Genomic DNA, 24,200 nt, shown 5'->3' on the forward strand with positions numbered 1-24,200 from the left:
GGATAATGCAGAAAATCAAACAACAAACATGAATGTGCCAGATTCAGAAGGATGTGTAAGTTCCTCTCATATGTGAAATAAGAGGAGAGGGAGGAGGAGAAGAAAATGAGAGAAAAGAAGAATGGGATACAGAAGGAGAAAGTGAGATGAAAATATATAATAGAGAACTACTATAGATAGACTGGGGAGGCAATGAGTGGTCTGTGGAATTAGTGTGAAAAAGAGGAAAAAATACCACTACAAATAAAAAGATGGTTAGTTTTGTATCATTCTCAAACACCTTAGAGAGGATTGAAAGAATTTTCTCAATGTTTCGGGACATCTGATATCAGACCATTGGTTTGCTTACATGGTAGCAACAAGGACACCCATGTGTGGTCCTACTAAGAGGAACCAAGGCGGTTCTATGCTGCACCAATCATAGCCAGATTAATCATTCTCCAATAGCTGAACACTTGTAAGCTGCATGGCCTTTGAATGTTAGGCTCTTACAGACCATAAAGTCCATGTAAACTGCTGTCATACTAAATGACACTTCTAGATTTATCATAGTCTTTGCATTTGGGAAGGAGTGCAGAACAAGGCTATATAGCCAGCATAACTATGAGGATTGACAGTTTCATACACATGATCTGTCTGTACACATGAGACGTGTTGCATATAAACATTTACTAAATAAGCAAACGGATATTGAGAAGTTTGTTTAAATAACCATGAGACATTGATCTGGAGCTAAGAGAAAGTCAGAGTAAGTATATTTCAGGGAGCGAACTTTCTCTAAAGTCTTGGAAATGTCATATAAGCTGAGCAAAATTCAGTAGAAGCAGCTAGCTCACAATTGTGATGCTGGTTGAATGGCATCACAAGCATTTATAATTCTAAGCAGTAGAACCAAGACATTGAAGAAATTCACCTTTATAAACTAACAACAGATATAAGTATACATATATGTGCATACACATGTCTACATCTTTGTGAATGACTTAAATAGTATATAATGTATATAATGTGTGCGTGTGTGTGTGTGTGTGTGTGTGTGTGTGTGTGTGTGTGTGTTGGGGGATTTCCCAAATAGAGATTTTATAAAATAAATTGATAAAACTTCAATGGCCTTTCAGTTAAGCTCTGATGGCTAAGCGTTGCTGTGCACAAGAGAAAGCTTAAGGATGACATTAGGGAGTCATTTTGAGGTCAAGAGAATAGGAAGGGGAAGTTACCAATTATTTTTAGAAATAAGGAATGGTGAAAGCTGTTTCAATTACAATGTAACAGACTGATGGGATAATATTTATTGCCAAGGTATCAAAGGAGAAAGTATTGTTTCTTCAGGAAATAATACATACTCTACCACCTGCTAAGGCCATTCAGGATCTGGTTTGGGATTCTTTTATCCTCAATAGAAACCAGTCCTTGGTTGGGGGAAATTGACATCCTTATGGTGATTGTTCCACTGAGCATATAAAAAAGAAGAGAAACCAAGTTTCGTGGATGGGAGGTAATTGGCCTAGACACAGAAGTAAATTGGATTTCCTTCTCTTCTGTCTGTGATTGGGAGCCCAAAACTTTCATACATACAAAGGCAAGATTGATTGTACTTTGAGGATGGATAGCTGAGTGGCTGTCAGTTGTCCCCAGGAAACCGGCTCAGTCTGGTACTAAAAGAATGAACGTGCAAAGTCAACTTCAAACAGACTAACCAGTAGCCAGTCAGCAAACATTAGTATACGTGACCATAATATGTTCGCCAATGAATCTCTACAGCCAACATTCTTAGATATGGAAGTCCTAAGGCCTCTGTATCATGAAGACATTGCTCTAAGACTTATCATTGATGTTGTAGGGTACAAAACTACAGGTCCATTGTGCCTGCATTGTGTTGAAAAGACAAAGCAGGAGTAAGAGCAGAAAAGGAAGGCATAGAGGGAAAGGCTGTGGATGCACCAATGGCAGAATGTATGCCTGGTATGTACGAGACCCTAGCTTCTACCCCTGAGGACTACAAATTAAATAAGTAAACCATCAAGGAAAGTTCTTAAGTTCTTTGAAGCTAGAAATTTTTAAAGCAATTTCAGCCCATTACAAACGTATCAGTAAGTGGTTTCTAGATGATAAATATTTGCTCTCACTAATTGTTCTCAACTTATGTTTTCAACTTAGGTTTCAGGCTGCTCTATTAAAAAAGTCAAAGGAGGTGAAGTCCTGAGGAATCGATATGGGATAACATTGTATATAATAAAGTGCCCTAAGAGAAAACAGCCTGGATATTGCCATGTTAAGTAACAGTGTGGTATTCAGTAGATAATGACTTAATGCTAAATTAAGTACAGTCTAGGATACCTAGGCAGGTTATTTATTGATCTTCAACAACATGTGAAACACAAGAAACTTATTTTCTTTCCTTTTTGTTGCATTTTTCTTTGGTTTGGTGTACATTACTTATAAATCAAACCCAGACTCTCACATCATTATTCAATAAATACTTAAAATAAGCATTTCTATCAAATTCATGTCAAGTACCATTTTGCCATGTGGATGCGACTCACATCACAAGTAGATGCAATTTGTCTAGATTTCAGTCAACAGTACCTGCTGACTTTCATTACCTAAAGTTCCAAATTGCTGTTTTGGACACAGCAAGCTTCCTCCCCCCCACCCCAACACTTATAATAAAACGATAAGTTGAAAATCGGGTGGAAATTGAACAGCAAGAGCTTGTTATTCTCACTGATGATGAATGCCCCACTGATCTGAGCAGGGAAAGAGAGAGGGTTAGGAAGTATTTAAGAGAATGCCAGGGGCTTTAGCACAATGGGAGTGTGACTTGGATTATGTGGAGCACCTGTTACACAATTAACCTGGAAAAAGTATTTGCTGTTGGAAAGTTTTACAGGATTTTTGGATCATTGGTTTGCTCATTCATGTAGGCTATGTTTATCACTATAGTACCATTTAGGGACGAAAATGTAAACATTTTATCGTTTTATAAAGAGGTAGTATGATAAACCAATAAAAAGAATTCAACAAAGATGCATTATGAGTAGTGTGTGAATGTGTATGTTCATAAAATGTATGTTTGTGTTTCTTTTCCTTTGAGTAAAGAATTGATTTCATACAATGTTTGCAATCTTCCTTAGTATTTTTTCCTGCTTCCAAATACTTTGGTTTTCTCTTATAGTATTTTTTATATGGGACATAGATAAATCTACCCAAACATTATTGGAACCTCTAGGTTTCCTGAAAATCACAATAAGAAAACTGCAAGTCAGAAATTGAAATTTTTTTCAGTACTTAATACCTCTGAAAATTTTGCTTTTCCAAGAGAAAATTATCTGTATCTACAGGAATGATATTTATAAAATATCAGTATCTGCAACAATTCTTTGCTATTATGGCTAGGACTAAAAAAGTAGCACTATTTTATATACATAGTGAGAAGGAAATGTCCAAGGAAATGTTCCTTTTTCATTAGCTGCATATATAATCATTTAGCATTTTATCACCAACCATCTAAACCATGGTAACATAGGTAAACTGTATTATATACACTACTCAGAGTATGATGCCTGATGATAGAATTGACTTACGGATACAAGGCAATGAATACATTTTCAAATGGTCAGAATAAGTTGACTTTTCACAGTAAGATTATGAGCAACACGAATCATTCCTAGGACAGATTCTCTCAAGTAAAGTAGCTGAATCAAAACTGACAGGCAATAAAACATCGTTGGCTTAGATATGAATTTAAAAATATCAATATATGAATTATTTTTAAAGCGAACATTTATAAAAGCACCCAATATAAGCATAAACATCTTTATATGGATGTAGTTAAAACTTAAAATGACTCTTTAAGTCATGATGCTTCAGCATGTTATAAAGGGCTATGCATTAACTTAATGCTTGGCAGAATAAATTTACTTTGAATAAGCAAAGAGAGCCCAGGCAGCATTTTCTTTGGTTAGCTCACATAATTTTTTAAAGCTGTTGTATTTCTAAATTGTTTGACATATATAACCATATAAACACCAAATAGAGCTATAAAAAGAAATCCAAAATATATTAAAATGTCACAGTGCTCACATGAATATTTATGCTGATTTCATCTATTTGATGTAACTGGAAGAGGTTAGAAGTGAGGAAGAATACAAGCATGTCCTAAAGAGATATCAGAATTCAGGGATAATTTTACTCTTCACAGCACAATGTAAAAGAAAAACAGAGACCTTGACTAGACCTGAATTCAGAAGCAGGGAGGGAAAAAACATGCAACGGTAAATGTCAAACCTTCACTTACAAGTGACTGTTGGGATCCCTCAGTAATTCTCAACCTTCCTAATACTATGACCCTTCAATACAGTTCTTCATGTTGTGGTAACCTCCAACCATAATTACTTCCATTGCTATCTCAGAACTATAAGTTTGGTACTGTTATAAATCATAATGTAAATATATATTTAGGATTACTCATATGACCTTCAAAGGTGTCACAATGCCTAGGTAGAGACCTGTTGAGTCCATGTGATCAAATTCCAAAGCACACACATTCCTGTATTTTTTGGGCAATATTCAAATCCAGTTTGCCAGGCATGGTAGTGCACACTTTTAATCTTAACACGGGGGAGGCTAAAGCAATTGGATTTCTGTCAGCTTGAGGTCTGGTCTACTTGGATAGTTCCAGGACCCAGAACAGCCAGGACTATATCAAAAGACCATGTTGAGAAGGAGGAGGATGAGGAAGAGAAGGAAGAGGAAGAGAAGAAGAATTGAGCTTAAATGTGAGAATTTTCAGTCCTATTTTTCCACTAATTACACAGTCCTGTGAATTCAAGGGTTTTGGCTTAGTTCTTTTCTTTCTGTAGGTCAGGGACTGAAGTGAGGGCTCAGAGATTAAGAATACTTCTTCTTATTGTAGAAGACGGGGCCCTGTTTCCAGCACCTACACAGTGGCTCCCAACCATCTGTAACCATAGACCCATGGAATTCAATACCTTCTTCTGGACTCAGCAGGCATTATATGCATAGATGTAGCAAATGTATTCATGCAGGCACAATATTCATACAAATAAAATAATTCTAAAAAAACTAAATACTGTAAATATTTCCCTTCACATTATTAACAATTATTTTCATAGGGGTTGTGGACACCTACATTCTTTACTAATGAAAATTCCACCTTTATTGTTGTAAAGATAATGGAAATGTTTACGTGATTTTTGTGGTGTCAAGAAATAGGAAATGGGTGTGTAACTCTTTTATAGAGATGGATCAATATCTAACAAATTATATAAGAGTTAATTTTACTATATCCTTCTGACAGAATTCTTTTTTCTTTTATATCAAATATCTAATTTTATATTATTTTATTCTAGTTTATTAAGTTGATATTTTACTTGATCACATATTATTTTTCTACTATGTTCTAAGAGAGGGAAAGAGACTTAGATAAGAAAGAAAATAGGGACAGACAAAGCGAGCAAAGAATATGAGTAAGTTAAAAAGCTTAAAAATTTCTGTCTTCGCTGGTAGACAAAGTGTTCTTTCAGCTCAAATATTTCCCACAGTTTGCAAAAGACTGTCCCCATGCATCCTGCTGGGACTCAAATCCAAGTTCCTTCTTATGCTAGGCACTAAATCACATCAGCAACTGTACCTATCACCTCTCTATAGATTTCAATAGAAAATGCACCCACAAGGGCTCAAGTATTAAAAGCTTGATTCTCAAGTGGGAGTTCCAATTGTTGAAAGGATTCTGATTTTTCTGAACAAATCAGTAGATTTGTCTGGGATTCACATTTGTATGACTTTATTTGGAAGTAATGGAAACTTCCAGAGTTAGCCCCTGAATGGAGGATACAGGTCGCTGTGGCATGATTTGTTTTTGGCAGGGAATGCAACTGATCCCTGGCCTCTATCACTCTTATTGCTCTCTGGATGCTGTGAGGTGAGAAACTGTTATTTAATTTACCTACTTGGCATGATTTTCACTATTACTATAGCTAGATTAGAAAGAGTTGGGTAAGTCTAAAAAATACTCTGAAATTATCACTCAAATGAATCTTCTTCTTCTAGAAGATTTTTATGTAATGTATTTTGTCCCATCAATGAAAGCCAAGGAATGCCTTGACATAGAGTGCAATTAATGTTAAGCCAAATAAAATGATGTCCACCTGTTAGAAAGTGCATCTGAGTAAAATTTCATCTAATAAGGGAGAATGGAATTCCTTTAGTCAATCTTCAAGTCTGCCTGGCATTCCTTTGTCCTCACACTGTCTTCTCTAAAGGTCAAGTTCTTGAACTTTCAGGAGGTCATTATATTCTCCAGCAATGCCGCAAGTGGTTGAATTGATACAGCCCTGTTTTAAATCCAATCTTCTACTAGTCACTGTAGATTAAACTGGTCTTTTTGTCCATGCATGTTTACATTTCTGTCCAATATCTGAACAAGGATGTTAAGAAATCTGTCATTTGGGGCAGGCACGATGGCACTTGCTCAAGCCCAGTGACCTGAAATCACCCTTGGAATCAATGTAAATTTGAGAAGAGAGAATCTCCCCATGGAAGTTCTTCTCTGACTTTGGCTGTATTCACTATATCCTTGACACATTCTATACACATCATGTACACTCATACATGATTTCTAAACAAAAATATAAAGCTCATTATTCTGTATTTCTGTACCTTTTTTTTTTTTGGAGGGAGTTTAGGTTTTGGGTTTTTGAGTATTGTTTTGATTTTTTTATGTTTAGAACTGGAACTGAACCTAAGCCCTCATGCTTACTAGGCAAGCATTCTAGTACTGAGCTAAATCCCAAACCCCATATTTCTATAATGACTGATCTTTGAGACTGTTCCATATATATATGTGATTTTTGTCTCCAGAAATAGAAAAAAATAATGCTTTACTAATTTAAATTTTTGAATGCAATGAGGAAGGAGCAACAGCTGCTGAACGACACTGGACTGTAGAAAAAAAATATCTACTGAATTAGATCAACCAGTATATTTTAATGATGTTTTAACATCAGAATGTAAGTTAGAGAATGTTTTGTGTTGGGGAAGAGATGAAAGGCTATTGATTTCATCAAAATTTATAAAGATCCAATCTGAGTAAAAGAAGCTTTTACATGAAAGGCACAACTCAAGGAAGGAAGAGAGATACAGCAATAAAGATGCCACAGAAAGCTGATCCCTCTCCCACTCCTGCATGGGGACAGCTTAATAAGTCAGCTAAAGGACAGATGATTAATCAGACTGGCAGACTGGAAAACCTTGATGCTGAAATGTACATTTGCTGAAGGACAGATAATCAGGACTGTAGTTATGAAGGACCATCATATCAGTGAATACTCACAAGGACATTCAGATTGTTAAGTTTATGGGATTGATAATTGTTTCTGTTGTAGCAGTTATGCTGTGTCTGGATTTTAGCTTAAATGAAAAGAGGAAAGTAGTAGAGAAATTTTAACCCACAATATGACTGCTCTGGCAAAGAATCACATCCAAAGTCCTTCTAGGTCAGTTGGATCAGGCTGGTATGCAAATACACCATATATACCTTTAATGCCTCTGGAGAGAATACATGCTTTTAATATACACCCTCAATCCCAAACAATCAAAATAAGGCTAATTTATAGAAAGATGCAGCCATGTTTGAAAGTGATGTCTAATTGAGGGACAGACAAAGTGGTGAATCAATGAAAGATTTTACAGAATGAGTCCACAATAGGATATGCCCAACTCTCTCAAGAATAACACAAGAAAGGGAAGACATGATAGAGTAGTGCAGGGAAAGAGGAAAGAAACAATTTTACTGGGACAGTTTTACAGAGACAAGTTGAAAAAGGACAAGGTCGACACATTGGAAGATGGAAGGATCCAGAGAATGAGAAGGGGCAAGAAGATTAGAACAGATGGCCAAAATTAGTCTGAGGCCAAGCAGAGCAATTCAATAAGAAGCCAAGAGAAGTCAAATTGGATCAGTCAGTTTGGAGAGGAGAGCCTGAACAGCTGGGCTAAATTAGTGATCCAGAGGTCAGAAGAAATTAGAAAGGGTCAGCTTATTCAGCAGTAAGCCTCTGTGAGGACAATTACATTTTACATTCACAGGTGTTACTTCTACTTCTTTTGCTACACTGAGTAACTCTATAAATCCTATATTTCCCAGTACGTCTAATAGTGCCTGCAAGGTACAATTTTGCAATTGAAATTATTTTCTTTAAAGGTATATTTTTGAAGTTTTAAAACCTGTACCTGAGCTGGCCTTTATAGAATTTTCATCCAGTTGTGTTTCTACCTACAGTAGATGAGGAAGGCATTCTTACTCCCACATCAATATCTCTAGTCATCTGTTCACTATTCTCCACACGGTAAGTAGAAAAATTATCTTTCATATTTTTCAAAATATGGTTTTAGTTGTACATTTACACTTAATTCATCTCTTTGGAAAAAGTAATATTTATGCGATTCAAATTAACATTTTTCTCTATATATAGTTACTAAAATGATACCTAAACCATTTACCATTTATAAATTATTAACCATCCGTGTGTGTGTGTGTGTGTGTGTGTGTGTGTGTGTGTGTGTGTGTGTCTAGGTGCACTGTGTAGGGTACATATGAACATGTATGTGGAGGACAAAGTGAAAAACTATGTGTACCTCTTTAAGTAATATCGAACTCTCATTGGTCTGGAGCTTACTAAGTAGGCTAGTTTTAACATCCAGGAATATTCCTAGCTCTGCCTATCTAGAGCTGATAATGACTGTGTACGATCAGCCCTGCCTTTTTTTTTTTACCTGAAATCAAGGATTAAACAGATCGGTAAAACTTAATAAATTATATATCATAACTGCATAAACAAATGAGCTTTTACTGGCTTTTATCTTATGTTGATATACCCATTTCTACATAAGTAGTATCATTTAAAAAGTATTTTAAATATTTTTATGTGGACAAAACAGTATACAATTTAATCAGTCAATTAGCCCAATTTCAGATATTGATGGACCTTAAGATTTACACATTGCCAAATTATAAATCTAAATATACAGTGCCACCTAAAGAATTCCATATACTAAAGACATATTTCAATGACATGTACTATATATATAATATATAATATATAAATGTATATAAAATATATATAAATAGTACATAATATACAATATGTCTATCCTCTTTTTCTGTTGGTAAATACTGATAAGATATACATAAAATATTCTATATTTAATTCTTTATTGATTTAAAGACTGAGTTGTGAGTAGGCATAGTTTGTAAAATGAAGGCTACCTGCCCAAAAAGACATTAAAGCTGAAGGACATTTTTCTTAAGATTAGTCTGAACACATCTTCGTAGAAAGATTTGGGCTAGAAAGAGAGTGCAGCAGGTAAAAGTACTTGCCTTCCAAGCCTTTTGTGATCTTTGAAACCTACATAGTAAAGAAGAGTACCCACTCCTACAAATTTTCCTCTGACCTCTTAATGTGTGCACATGTGGATATGTGCACCAACAGAAGCATGAACAGGAATATTTTTTAACACAACTCGTAAGGAAATTAAACTACCAATTAAAAGACTAGAATTTTACAAATTGTGACAAGTGTTTCGCTGCAGATCTTAATTTGATAAACAGACACACACAGGTGAGGGAGGGGAAGGGAGGGAGAGAGAAAGAGAGAGGGAGAGAGAGAGAGAGGGAGAGAGAGAGAGAGAGAGAGAGAGAGAGAGAGAGAGAGAGAGAGAGAGAGAGAGAGAGAGAACATCATGGAGCATTTACCACCAGTGATATCACAACTGTCCCATCTTTCACATGAAACCTGAAACCTGCACCCCCAAAGCAATGTTCATAGATATCCCTGAGCCAGCTCCCACTGAGTTTGGGACCTACTACGGGCTACAAAGAAAACGCAATAGGAAATCTAGAGGTGAAAGGGACATTGTTATCTCATCTGGAAAAGAAGAATGAGGGAAAATTGGTGCATACAGCAGCCAGCACCCTACAAATGTCCAGTTCTTCAGTGTTCTCAAAACCTTTTGCCAAGAACGAGACTATCAGTTCTGTCGAAGTGTGACCACAGTGGTCATCCTGGCCCCTTCTTGTGCAGTCAAATCACCAAGAGCTTTTCCAATCTGCTGGCACACAAACGGAAGAGAAGGAAGCTTGAAGAGGAGAGATTGGCTAGTGTTAGAGAGAGATTTTCCACAGGGTTCTATGGTTGCCATAGAAACCATTTCTTTTGTTTGTACATATTCAGAACAGCTGCTTCTTTTTGGCTTCTGGTGGCAGGGATGCACACCATGGAGGTAACTGAGGGGAAAAGCCTCACCACAAGTCTGACACAGAAACTACTCCCCAGAGCCAGAGTACCTTTATTTCACCTGGTTTAGCTTTAAGGGGTGGCGTGGGGGTCAATGTGGCTGTTGAATCTTGGTAAGAAGCTATAAAAGATAAATTCCAACAAGGAGAGACCAAGGTGTCCTTTAATTTGCCAGGGATGTTGTGCTAATTTGAACAATACACCTCCACTCTTTTGTGCTCTCATGGCTTGAAACACTCCATGCTGCTACAACCTCAGATACATGCAAACTATTGCCAGCCCTCCCCCAGCAGGTGGTTTTATTTTTTTATTACCAGGAGAAAAATATCCCTTTCAAATGCACACAAATCCCTCCATACCTTTCCAAGCCCTAATTAATTTCTCTAATTAGAGCCTTTTCTGGCTGCAACCATTTACTAAGTTGAATGGCTGCATAAAAACAAATTTAATGAATATGCATAAACTAATAATCTTCGCTGAATTAACACTCCTGCTGCCTACATACTGCTACTGAAACCAGCTTATTAGAGGCTTTAGTAGACCTCAAGGAAGAAGGTCATCTCCAAGGAAAAGGCAGAGAAAGCCTGTTTGCAGGACAGACTCTCCCAACAACTTCTAGTTTATGTATTTTGTACATACATATGGGATATAGGTATATTTTCATATGTAATTTATATCCATTTACCTATCCATAACTCCTGTAGACCTAAGTAATATGGAATAGAGTACTCAAGGGGTTAAAATAATTGAAGCAAAACAGTAAAAACAGCATCTGCAGGAGGAGTAGTCAAATAGGACAATGCACAGACTTACGATGCAAATACGCACAGTAGAACGCACAGCTGTCCTTACAAACAAGTTAATATTGAACTTAGGGGGATCAGCCTGTGTCTGGCCCTCTGGGACTTTACAAAAGTGCAGCGTGAGAGCAAAGTAAGGCTACTGTTTTTAAACGGAAATGTATTCATCATTTGTCCAACTAGGGATTTTTAAGCCTCATATTTGTAGTTAAAATCCAGGTAACATTTGGTTCGTTTAATTTGGTAACTGCAAGTTTTCACAGGTGCTCTCTCTTATTACTCGGCCATGGCAACTTAATTACATATTTGCTTAAAACGTCTCATATCAATCGACTCATTTTGTCCTTTTGAATCTCATAAAACCTGAGTCAACATATTTTGAGGGATTCAAAATACAAGGAAAAGTGGGAAACAGTTTTGATATTCAGTAAACAAAAATTTCTGAATGTGCGTATTGGATCTCCTGCATACGCTTGTTTAATTATTCAAATATTGATATGTTAGAGACATATATTTTCACATCAATTTCGCTTAACTGTAAATAACTAAAGACCAGAATGACAATAACAGGTGTACTCACTTCTCCAGCTTTTACCACCATGATTCAGGAGAAATGTCTAACCCCTTAAAGCACCAATTTAACTGAAGTTCCATTGAACTAGATTTAAACTAAACAATTTACCATGTCTCTCAACCAGAAGGGTTTTTCTTTTTATTCTTTAATCTTTTTTTACAGTCTATTTTTTAATTTATTTATTCATTTATTTATTTTTATGCTCTAGATTTTATTCCCATCCCAGTCCAACACCCAAGGGTTGCACATCCCATACCTCCTCCCCGCCCCACCCCCCACACTCCCCCCTACATGTCTCCACAAGGATGTCCCCACCGACCCAGTTGGTGGTCAAGTGTCTGAGAGATCTCTGGGGTCCAGGTTAATTGAGACTGCCGGTCCTCCTACAGGGTTGCCCTCCTCCTTAGCTTCCTCCAGCTTTCCCCTAATTTAACCAGAGGGATCAGCAGCTTCTGTCTTTGGTTGACTACACATATCTGGATCTGACTCTTTCAGCTTCTTGTTGGGTCTTTTGGAGAGCGGCCATGGTAGGTCCCCTTTTGTGATCCCTCTCCTGGTCTGCCCTCTGACTATTCCTCATCCCAAAAATCCCCCCCCCTCCCGCCAACTGCCGCCTCCCAACCTGTCTTCAAGAGATTCAACATTTCTTTAGGTGTTTCTCAGCCATTCGGCATTCTTCAGCTGTGAATTCTTTGTTTAGCTCTGAACCCCATTTTTAATAGGGTTATTTGTCTCCCTGCAGTCTAACTTCATGGGTTCTTCGTATATTTTGGATATAAGCCCTCTATCAGTTGTAGGATTGGTAAAGATCTTTTCCCAATCTGTTGGTTGCCGTTTTGTCCTAACAGCAGTGTTTATAAGGCACATTTTTAGCTTAGTGACATTCTTACTTTTGTGTATTTGCTTGCCTTTGCTAACCTTGAATAATTCTTTATTTAATTTAATACTCATTAGAGCAATTGTTACAATAAACATGAATACTGAAGTTATTTCAAATAGAATTTTTATGTATAACTTCTTACTTAATGATTACATAAGTTTGATGGTAAACTTGGACTCTTTCTCTTTTAACCTCTAAACTCTTCAAAATCCTGTTACTTCATACTATCTGGTTTTGATAGTTCATGGTTACCACTAAGTTATTGATATAATAGTACCTGCTTCACAAATAAAATTCTTTCTAGGGTACTTATAATGTTTCATCACTCCTTCTTAAAAGTATACCAGATTTTTTGTTATCATTTTAGATGGCGTCTGTTGGCAAGAATGAAGTTACTGTCTGGTATTCCTGGCATTGCACTACTGGTGCAATAGACTGTACACGGAGGAAAAGAGTCACAATGGTAAGAAAGTCTGGGTTTATAGTGTTATAGTCTAACTATCGAATCAGTGTCCTCTAAAAGACTCAATATATTATCATATTCTGTTGCCATGACAATAACTCTTTAAGTTAAATATTAATATTAATCTCAATTTAAATATGAATGAAGTAGGAATGAAAAACTGAGGGACCAACCAATGAGAGCTTTGAACTTGAACCTACATATTCTGATTTTTTAAAAAGACACTTTTATTTTCAATATGTTTTACCCTTCGATGTTACACAATTTATTGCCTACTTGAAATCTTCTATTTCAAACTTGTCTAGTACCACACAAACTATATCAATGTTTAGTGTCATGAACTGTAATAATTTCGTAGTTTTTAGTCCTATTTTCTCTAATGTATGAAGTATTGTGTGCTTCTCATCTTGCATACCGTGCTGTGTCTCCTTTCCTCTTCCAGCTGACATCCGTTGACTAAAAGTGTTGTTAAAGTCAAGTGAGCATCACAGCCCTGGGCTCAGGAATGAGTGGAAAAACATCAATCTATTTTAACATAACACCTTGAAAGCTCCATTTTGATCAAATAGAACCAATAACGGAGACCAATTAAAGCAGTAATTAAACTAAATATAACTTCAAGCTTTATACCTGTAGCATTTGAATAGCCCTTCCCCTCCCAATATCATCAGATTCATTGCTTTAAATATTCATTTAACAGATGCCAATGCGCATAAGGTAACATCTCATTTTGAAAGTGTTACAACAGTGGAGAAAAGAGACACAGCTCAGAGAAGACATGCAAAATGTTATTTTCCATAAAGAGGGAGCCCTCAATGTCTGCTTATAGTTGGATCAATTCCTCTCCCTGAAGCTTTGCACCTGTATTTTCTTAAGTAAGCAGCTGCTGTGTAGTTTCACTTTACTTGGTTCAGTTCAGTGCCTTTATTACACTTGTGAGAGTGTATAAATACAATAATTGTTTGTGTGTAATACACACAATTAATAGTCATGCTGCATCAGAACCGTTCTCCATCAAGCAAAGTCTGCATTTCCCTTAATTGACAATTATCTACAGCTTATGTTTAAATATCAAAGTAATAGAATTTATAAAGGGACTTACTAATCTGAATTAAAAAATAAAAATTGTTCTAAAATCAACTCTTCTGAAATGCTGTGCTGGGAATTTAAGAGATTGTGAAAATTGATGCATATACCGTTACAGACACAGAGGTATACACACAGAATTAGAATAATTAAATCATGCATATTTCTGATTATATTTTCATAAGAGGCCTTTGAAATACACACATTATAAAGATATTTTAGGGCCCAAGAACTTATTATTCCTTATACAGAAAGAGAACATTTATAAACAAACATTTCATAAAGGCTTTAAGTACTGTTTCTTATACATGTCTAGTGTTGCATATATAATGAAAGGAATAGTAGACTATAGTCAACATCAAATCAAAGATCATGGGATTATTACAATCACAACCTAATATTACTTTAAGTAGATGCCATTAAGATGTAGAGGATTTTGCACTAGGGCAATATGAACTAAAAATTGTTGGAAACTAGGAAATAAAGCAGGTTAACCATCAACTCAAAGCCATAGCAATGAGCCATTATAAAGAGACCCCTACTAATGTGTTGGCTAGGAGATTTTTGAGGCAAACGTCTTTACCTGAACAGTTTATTCTGAGAACTCTACTCTCTTAGTTGACAGGCAGAATACCTACAAAGGTATGGAAAAATTGGATAGGACCATACAGTCCTAGGAGGCGAAATCTGTTTCATTCCACAGAAAGGAATTGATCATATAGAGATGGTCTCAGCATCAATGGCCATCCCACATGAGAGACCATGTAGATGCAGACCTAGCACTTGCCTACTACTCAAGTGTTATCTTTTAGGTGATGATTAGTGATCTTATAAGTGACAAAATTCTCTGACACCTGTATCTTATTCTCAGTTGCTAAATCATGGAAGTAGGGAACACAACATATCCTTTCAGACTTCATGAAATGAGTTGATCTATATGTGTTTATATCATTTGCCCTTTCCCTCTCCTCCTCCTAACTCACCCATGTGTCTCACCACTACTCAAATTCATGGTCCTTAATATTGATTATTAAACACAATATAAGTATTTACACCACCTGATAAGTTTGTTAGAATGGTTAATATGCATGTGTGTTTAGGGCTGACTATTTGGTATTGAATAACCTATCAGGTTACTCATTTTTAGAGAAGACTGGAAGACTGATTAATTCTCATAGTCTCATTCTCTCAGTCTCTCTCTCTCTCTCTCTCTCTCTCTCTCTCTCTCTCTCTCTCTCTCTCTCTCTCTCACAGCAGCTTTGCCTGAAGCTCTTCTTCCAGGGGTGGGACCTTTTAGGATGGCTACATACATATTGGCATGTCCTTTGGTTTTGTCATTTTCCATGGTTTCTTTAGGCAGCCATATTTTTGAGATTTCATGGGTTTAGCCTTTCAGCCATGTTGGAATACATTACTTAGCATCAGGATCCTAGTCCTTTGGCTATAAGTTTTCTGCTTCCTTCTTCCACAATATTCCACAAGTTTTAAGGACTATAATGTGGATATATCATTTGGCGATGGGAAATCCATAGTTGTTTATTCTTTAGATTTTGAGAAGTTACAGCTTTTGGTAATACTCTTCGTTGCAAAAAGAAGTTTCTTTGGTAATGGGAAAGGAGTATGCTTAACAGGCAAAAGTGATATGCTTTTTCAAAGAATTTGTTTTGTATATGCTTTGTAGAAAATGAAAATTCATGAAAAGTGATGAAAGATGATTGGTCAAAGGAAAAGAGGCAGAGATCTATTTTCTATGGAATTCTTCAATGAGCAGCTAGGTAGGTATGTTGACTGGAAAACTGAAATCCATAATGATTCTTCTTACATAGAAAAGATTTCCCCTTATCATCGACTCTGCTTGTCTTTCTTCTCATGTCTCCTTCAAATTGCTTTTGGTAATGCCTGAGTTTTACTGTACAGTGTAATACAAATTGAATAAAAAATGTTTCATATGGTAATACTAGCTATGGGATTTAATGATCAAGTGGATGTGGATCAAATAAGTTATCAAAGTAAGAGTGAGATCTATAACCAGAAAGAATGGGGAAAGTGAGAAAAAATATAAATGTTGGGAAGAACATAGCTATACTCTGTAGCTCATCACTGCCACTGTGTACCAGAAAAGTGTTTGATTTCCTTATTTTCTATGAAGTGTTTATCGTGTGTCTCCATCATTATTTTTATAATTATACAGTGCCAGATACCAGTAGCAGTGTGTTCATGCATACTTGCTTTGTTAATGCATACTTCATCTGCCATATAATGCTCGGGGAGTGTGTATGTTACAGGTGAAGTACCTCAGTATACCACTTGGCTGATGGAGTATGAATTGGACAATGTTTGACTCATGATAAACACTCGACCTATGTTGGTTATGAGTTATTAACAAAGCCAGTTAAGCTGGGAATAAGCCTTAAATTCCTACAACTATCCCGGCCTTTGTGTCATCTTATTTATTCAAGCATTATTTTGCAAGCACACTGCATTCATGATTTATGCAAAAGGCCAGGAATATATCATCTCCTCCCAGTGAGCTTGCCACACTATGACCTCTGAAGGGGAGGCTTAAAATAAGTGCCACATGCACACAGTCCCTGTGCTAATCTTTATACCCAGGAATCAACCCATTGGCTAAAACAGTCAATTTCCACCAAGTCAGTTTCTCTCTGAGGAGTGTAATTAAAAGAGTCCGAGACCAAGCCAGTTATCCTTGAGTATTAAGCTAAAAGACTACATTGATTGGAAGAATGCATTTTGGATGACGTTCAGTCACGATGTGCTGGTGGAAATCGAGGGGCAAGGAAGAAAGAATAAGAAAGAAGAAAAAGAAGAGGCATGTAAAAGAGAAAGGAGGGGATGACAGGTTGCTAAGTGCCAGAGAGAAGAGGGGACGTTGTTACAGGCAGCTTTTGAAACCATGCAGCCTTTGGAAATGGCTGAGTAGTATAGTATAACTTCAGCACCCGAAACCCAACTTGGCAAATCACAAGAGAAACTCCTGCAAATGGTTCTTTAAATCCCTACGATCATTTAGCTGCCTATTTAACTAGACCAGTAGCATACTGCTTCTTAGCAATGGCCTTCAGCTGGTGAGTAATTATTCAAATTGAGAAGAGAGTAAATAGTTTTAGGCAGTATGATAAGTGCCTCCTACACATTAATCACATTGTTTCTTTTCCTGTCCACCTTGTAGGTCCCCATCATTCTCATTTTCAAAAGGATAGCACATACTGTGTAACGTGAAACATGTTACTGCCCATCTTCTGTTGACTATCAGATGGAGGTTTTAACCAGGGTTACAATTCATGACTCTGATTAATCATGAATTAATTTAAATTCATGAGAACATGTGGTGCAAAAGAAAGCACTGAGCAGTTGTCTTAGTTGAGTTTTTATTGCAGTGAAGAGAAACTATGTCAAAGGCAACACTTACAAAGGACAACATTTAATTGGAGCTGGCTTACAGGTAAGAAGGGTCAGTCCATTATCAAGGCAGGAGCATGACAGTCTTCAGATAGACAAGAGGTTGGAGGAGCCAAAAGTTCTGTCTTCATCCAATGGAAGCCTGGAGCACACTAACTCCCAGGCAGCTAGGAGAAAGGTCTCAAAGCCCATCCCAACAGTGACACACTTCCTCTAACAAGGACACACCCACACTTCCTAACAGTGCCACTCCCTGGGCCAACTATATTCAAACCATCACAGCAGGCTTCTTTTTCCTTTTGTGTAAAAGGGCAGTGATAAAGTCAGAATTGATATTGTTTGCATCCCAATATCTAATAGAATACACATAATCTAATTATAACTTATTTCTAAAACTTGTTTATGTGCTTAAGATACTAGCTTTGGCTATTAAAAGGGTACATTTTGAGATGTGTCAAAAAGCAAACAACTAAATATAATAAAATAAAATATAATATAAATGTATATATATGTGTGTGTGTGTAAAATGAGAAGTAAAAATTCAGCTATAAGCTTAAACACACTTCCATTGCTTAAAATGAAAAACCAAAATATTCTAAAGACAAAAATAAACATTTGAGTTGAGACTATGCATGTGAAGTGATTCCCCTTGAGTATCTATGGATAAAAGCCATGCTACAAATGAGTTTTGATGCATGAAGAAAATGGCTATATTGGCAATAAGGTCAAACATCAAAATTCAGGATAATTGAAAGCTGCTGTAAAGAAGATGATGGTATAGAGGAAGAGGTGCTAAAGGAAATGCTCCAGGGAAACCTTAGTCAAATAGAAACGCTGGGATAAACACTAACGGATATGCTTCAGAATAACCTAGAGGCATTCAGCCTGCTTCACTTAGACATGCTTCATTGTAAGAGGTCATTTCTGTACTTGGAGTTCTTTCATGTGGAAGACTCTGGGAGATTAACACACTTGATTTCTGACCCTCTCTAAAGGAAAAATTGAACTTTATTTTAGTAAGAAATAATACAATGCCCACTTACTATCATCATAACCAAGCTGACTAAGATTGTTTCTAGCAGCAAAATTGAGATGGCTGTAACTGGAACTAATTCCCAGTCAGTCAAACTGTTAGATAAGTTAGGAAGAAAACATCATTTTTAACTTAATTAAGGTTTAACAACTAAGACTGATTACATAAGTTGACATGTGCTGTGTGTGTGCAAGCATGTCTCTGTGTATGTCAGTGTGTGTGCATGTGTGTGTGTGCATGTGTGTGTGTGTAGTACATGGGGGTATGCATGAGTATGTGTGTGCATCTATGTACATGCATATGTTTTGTGCATGTGTGTAAAAGCTCACAATCTTTACATGGAATATTACCCCTTGTGATGCATAAAAATTTCTTCATTGAAGTTTGCCTAAATGTCTTATTTTAATCTCATTTCATTTTGATGTCTGATTTCTTTGTAATATTCATATGATTTATCAGTAGAGATTAGAATATCAAAGAGGAAATATTATATTGAGAAAATTAGCAATGATGTAGGAACATCAGTCTTTTTGTGTCCTTTGATAGCTTTAGATGATAGGACTAAAGGCTTCATGAAAAATAAAAATAGCTAAAATTAAAATAGAAATTTGTCAAAAAATACTGATTGTATTATATAAATTGTATTATATGTATTCCACTAAAATTATAATGCTTGCAACAAATGTTTCTCTAATGTTAGTCTATCCTTTTCATTTATTCTTCATTGCCAAGGAAATTGATGTTATGCTAAAAATTTCCTACTTGTGCATGAACAAGATAAATTGACTGTCTATTAAGGAAGTACAAAAAGGTGACTGAGTGAAAAAGAGGACAAAGCCAAGCTAAGGGTTCACTTTAGACTCCAGTGACAATGAAATATGCTTGTTACATAACGCTTGGAATGGCAGCCTCTCTTACGCAGCATTTTGCAATATAACAGCTGTATAGCCAATAAAGTGTGACACCATGACTGCTAGAGTCACATAACATGGTCTAACCACACTGTTGAGTATGTAGTTTCTTATTTTTCCTCCATGGGAAGGTTCAAAGACAGACTCCACCATTCTGTATATAAGGAGTCAGGCTGGTAACTGATATTTTCCCAGGACCATAGGTATACAACTGTCACTAGGTTCTGAAAGCTGTACTCTTTCTACTGTGCCACCATAGAAGCATTCCACGGTTCTAAACTAAAAATCACCATCTTTTGTGGCACCTCATCCTGACCTTCTCTTTCTATCCTCCTGCCCTCAGGCTCTCTGCTATAGCCTCTGAACCACACCAGAGCTATCACAGTTCAAAAATTCCCAATACCACATGACAATGTCTTTCCTGCTCTACCAGAACCTCTCCTGTATCTTTTCTGGAGCATGTTTTCTCATAAATCCTTCCTTTCTGCAGATCTATACCAATCTTGTTTACAGAAAAACCATTTAATAGGCTCATATAATCCATTTTATTTTTATAACCATTGGAGCTAATCTACTTTCCCATCATATTTCCTTAATAACTTTTTACATAAAGTGTGTGCATAAAATATTGTTTTCTGTCCATTTGTATCCCCATCCTCAAACCATATTCTCTTGTGGTTACTCATTTGGTAGTTACCAAGAGTTTTATGATTCCAGGGAAAAGAAAAATTCTCCCAAAACACCATTGAGTTGTTTTTAAATATGGAGGTGGATAAAAAAGATATTTTTCTTTTACAAAAGGGGTTTGTAGTAAAAAATAAATGCCAGAAAAAAAGCTATAAATCATAAATAGGAATTTTATATTAGTGGAGACTTAAATTCCCTCTCATGTCCTGCCAAGGGTCTCTATCATTTTATTATAAAGGTTGGTCATTTTCATTAATTTACCTAAAGAATTTAATTTACAAATTCTCCCATATCAAGGATTTCTATTATGTTCACTGTTCATGGTCCAGAACTGCGAACTGGCAGTTTGGGGTTCCCTGTGGATGATCCTAGACAGGCTGTTAGAGAACTACTAAATACTGTCTTACAGAGCAATAGTCACAACACAACAGCCTCTCTAGCAACAGTAGACTCTGCTTCAAAACAGGTCCTTCGCTTTTTGCATCATCCCACACAATGAAATCTGGGACTCTGGGAACTTTTCATTGTTTTATGACTGTTGGGTGCAGAGAGTGCAATAACATAGCAAAGCAGGAAATATCCTTGAATAAATAATATCACAGAATTCTTCATGACTCAGAATACATTACAAATATCCATCTTATGATGTAGTAAAAGTATTTCAGTATTATTACATCATATAAAAGAGGCTTCAGAGAGCAAGTAAGTGGGATTCCCTTTCGCTTCTTTTTAGAAATTGTGCTTTAGACACTTAGGATCCTCCTCTGTCTATGTTATATCAGACAGTTTGAGGCAGGCTTTGACCACACTGCTACTGGAAGTATTCATCCATAAGGTCTTCATGTTCATCCTTTGGCCAAGGAGTCTTTCTGTTTTATTGGAGGAAATTGTAAAATGTCCCACCAGCTCAGGTTCCAACACCTATCCAGTGAAATGTTAGTGAACCCAAATGTCCTCAGAGCACGACATTCATCACCTAATGCTACCTTCAATTTAATAGTGGATCTCTCTCTCTCTCTCTCTCTCTCTCTCTCTCTCTCTCTGCAGGTTAGCTAATGTCATGGCTCTTACCATTTTTGGACGCAGGGTTTCCTTGTCATTTGTCACTGTGCAGTGTGTATCAGACTGGGCCAAAGCTTCAGAGGATTCTCCTGTCTGTGCCTTCCACCTTACCATAGGGGCACTGGGATTACAGGCATGGGTGACTTCACCTGGCTTTCAATGACTCATGGTGATTCAAGTTCAGACCCTCTGAATTGCAAAGCAAGCACCTTATTCACTTAGAAGCCTATGTGGCTGTATCTTAATCTGAAAGCCTTCTCAATTTTAACTAACCCACTTTCAATAGCACCCAAACTGTCTTAGGCTAACACCACCACTCACTGGCAGCTAACTGTATGAGTCAACCGCACTCCCTTAGGGCCGCTCCCTCTTCCTCAGAATAATCTTGTTCAGCCCCGTCACACTGCATCATGTCTCTTTTACACCTTAATTAACCTTGCTTTAAGTAATCCCTCTCACATATGTTCAGAGGTATTTTTAAATCTTCATCTTCTTCCCCTTTCGACTGTCTCCATTTCCGCCTGGGACATGTCTCTTCTCCTTCACTCTTCTGCAACCTTAACTTAAACGTAAGCCTGAATGCATGCATCATCAACCTACTGCATGTTGAGTTCTAGGGATACAAATGTGTCAAAGTAGCTGCAAAACACAAAGCTAAAAATTCAATTGTGAGTTCATTTGATAAAGAAACTCAAATCTTAGTCTATTTCCATTGTCAAGAAAAGTATATCAAATATGCATGTAAAATGGCTAATATATGTATATATATATATATATGGATGCATCACTATATTTTAAGAATTATTCTTCCATATTTAAAGTATTCTACCTGTCATTTCTATGATCATACAGTTTAGTGATATATCCAGGCATATCTTAAAGGGCTGTGTTATTTTTTGGAGTTGTGTCGTATTCCACTTTATGGAGCCTTGCTGTAGTTTGTGGGGAAAAAAAATGTTGTGTCTCATAGCTATTCAGAGACATCGCCCCTGCTTTATTATCCTTGTAAAAATAAGCGTGTCTACTAATAGGTAAAATGTTTAAGAAATATCAAGGAATAAATGAAACCATTAAGTTTTAAACATGTAAATTAAAAGGTATAACACTTTGGGTATAAAGGTATTAAGCCAGAGACTCATCTTTGATGGCAGTGTCTATCAGGAGTTACAGTACTTCAAAAGCATTTCAATCCATGCCCTTACATTTTCCTACTTAAATGAAGCCTTTCTGGGTCAGGGCAGAAAGCAAATCCATTATTATCTTCATGTAAAATCATTTGTATGTTACTGGCTTTGGTATTTCAAACAACTCCATCTTGTGAGGAATATGGGATTCTCTCAATTTCCTTGAATTCATTATTGAACTGCAAATCATTTGAATACTTAGTTTGAAAAGTATACCGCTTTGGATTAGTAGCATTTATTTCCTGTTATCTTCAGAGAAGGTGTTGACATGTCATAACCTTTAAAATCTACTGTGGCAGTTTCAGAGCCCATTGCTTAAGGTCATTACGGTCATTGGTTCATTAAGGGAAATTTGAAATTATAACATAAATAAATTTACACACACACACACACACACACATATATATACATATATGTATATGTATATGTATAAACATGACCATTAGTGTGCCTTATGTGCTAACATGCATGTGACACTTAGTCATTTAGTCCAATGTGGAGATATAAGGCACAGGGAATTCATGTTAGTATAATCCTCCTGACATTTAAAGACACACTTCACAGTACATCACTTTCCTGAACACAAATTTCTCATAAGAACCTTAATTGGTAGCATCCAGTGCAAGTGCCTCCCATTATTGATAATATTTAGTTTAACAGATGGTAGTAACACATGGTAAATATTTTTCACAGTACCAAGTTTCAATAAGTGATAAGGCCAGGACTGGGTTCTGATAAGTTCACATCAGCTATACTTCCTAAGGAAGTCCAGTGCTTAGAAACTAAATAATTGTGTTTATTGCTTTGTGTGTACCTTTTTATGCTGAATTCTTGGCTGTCGATAGCTGAAGGGAGAGGGATAACTGTTGACTCCAGCTGTGTGCCTACTGCTGTATGACCAGACTCCAAACCCTAGGGTCCTACAGACAATTCCGGTCAATCTCCAGGGGTCAGAAAACAAAACCCATAAGTAAATGGGAGAGAGATTTTTGTGGATGAGGTCAGGTGGGCAAAGGGGTTTAGGAGATCAGGAGCATGAAGGATGAAAATGGTCAGTGTTGGTTGTGTACAAGTTTAGATTGTGTTAAGAGAAAAATCTAATTAAAAAATAGACTGAAAGAGTAGGACTGAAAGCAACAGAGGAAGGAATAAGAACAGCGCTGAGATCTTGTGAGGAGTGCAAGGCCATGCTCTGGACACGCCTGAGCAAGAGGCTTGAAGACCAGTCTCCTTACAGAGAAGAGTGAACATAAGAAAATGCATCATTCAGATTTTGGACTTCCTTTCATAAAATCTCTAAGCTCCATCTCCTTAGAGTCTAGTAGACGATCACAAAGAACTCTGACTAAAGGTTTTGAGAGGAGGAAATCACAAAATCACTGAACAGGTCTTTATGTGACTATCTTCATTTGCTAAGGTAGACATTTTGGAGGTGTGTTAATTCATTAAAGATTTCAGCACATTTCAGGATTCATTAGCAGTGAGATGAACAACTCCACGACGTAATCATGGGAGACTTTTCAGGGAGGTTGACTTGAAGGAAAAACAGAAGGCATTGGATTGAGGCATATGGCCATCTGGAGAAAACCACTTTGTAATAAGTGGTGAATGGATCTCAGACACAGGTAGGAGTGTCTAGCACATCAAGGACTCTCTCTCTCTCTCTCTCTCTCTCTCTCTCTCTCTCTCTCTCTCTCTCTCTGTGTGTGTGTGTGTGTGTGTGTGTGTGTGTGTGTGTGTGTGTGTGAAGGCAGGAGAAGAGGCTGGGAGGGAAGATTAAAAGT

General features: G+C 36.7%; 1 protein-coding gene across 7 annotated transcripts in view; it reads right to left on the bottom strand.

Annotated features, from left to right (window-relative positions):
* Window positions 1-24,200, bottom strand: part of Kcnh7 (potassium voltage-gated channel subfamily H member 7) — a 489,779-nt gene that overhangs the window by 414,075 nt on the left and 51,504 nt on the right. The gene's annotated exons all lie outside the window — the stretch shown is intronic.

Source organism: Rattus rattus, chromosome 5 (genome assembly GCF_011064425.1).
Source record: "Rattus rattus isolate New Zealand chromosome 5, Rrattus_CSIRO_v1, whole genome shotgun sequence".
NCBI classification, from domain to species: Eukaryota; Metazoa; Chordata; class Mammalia; order Rodentia; family Muridae; genus Rattus; species Rattus rattus.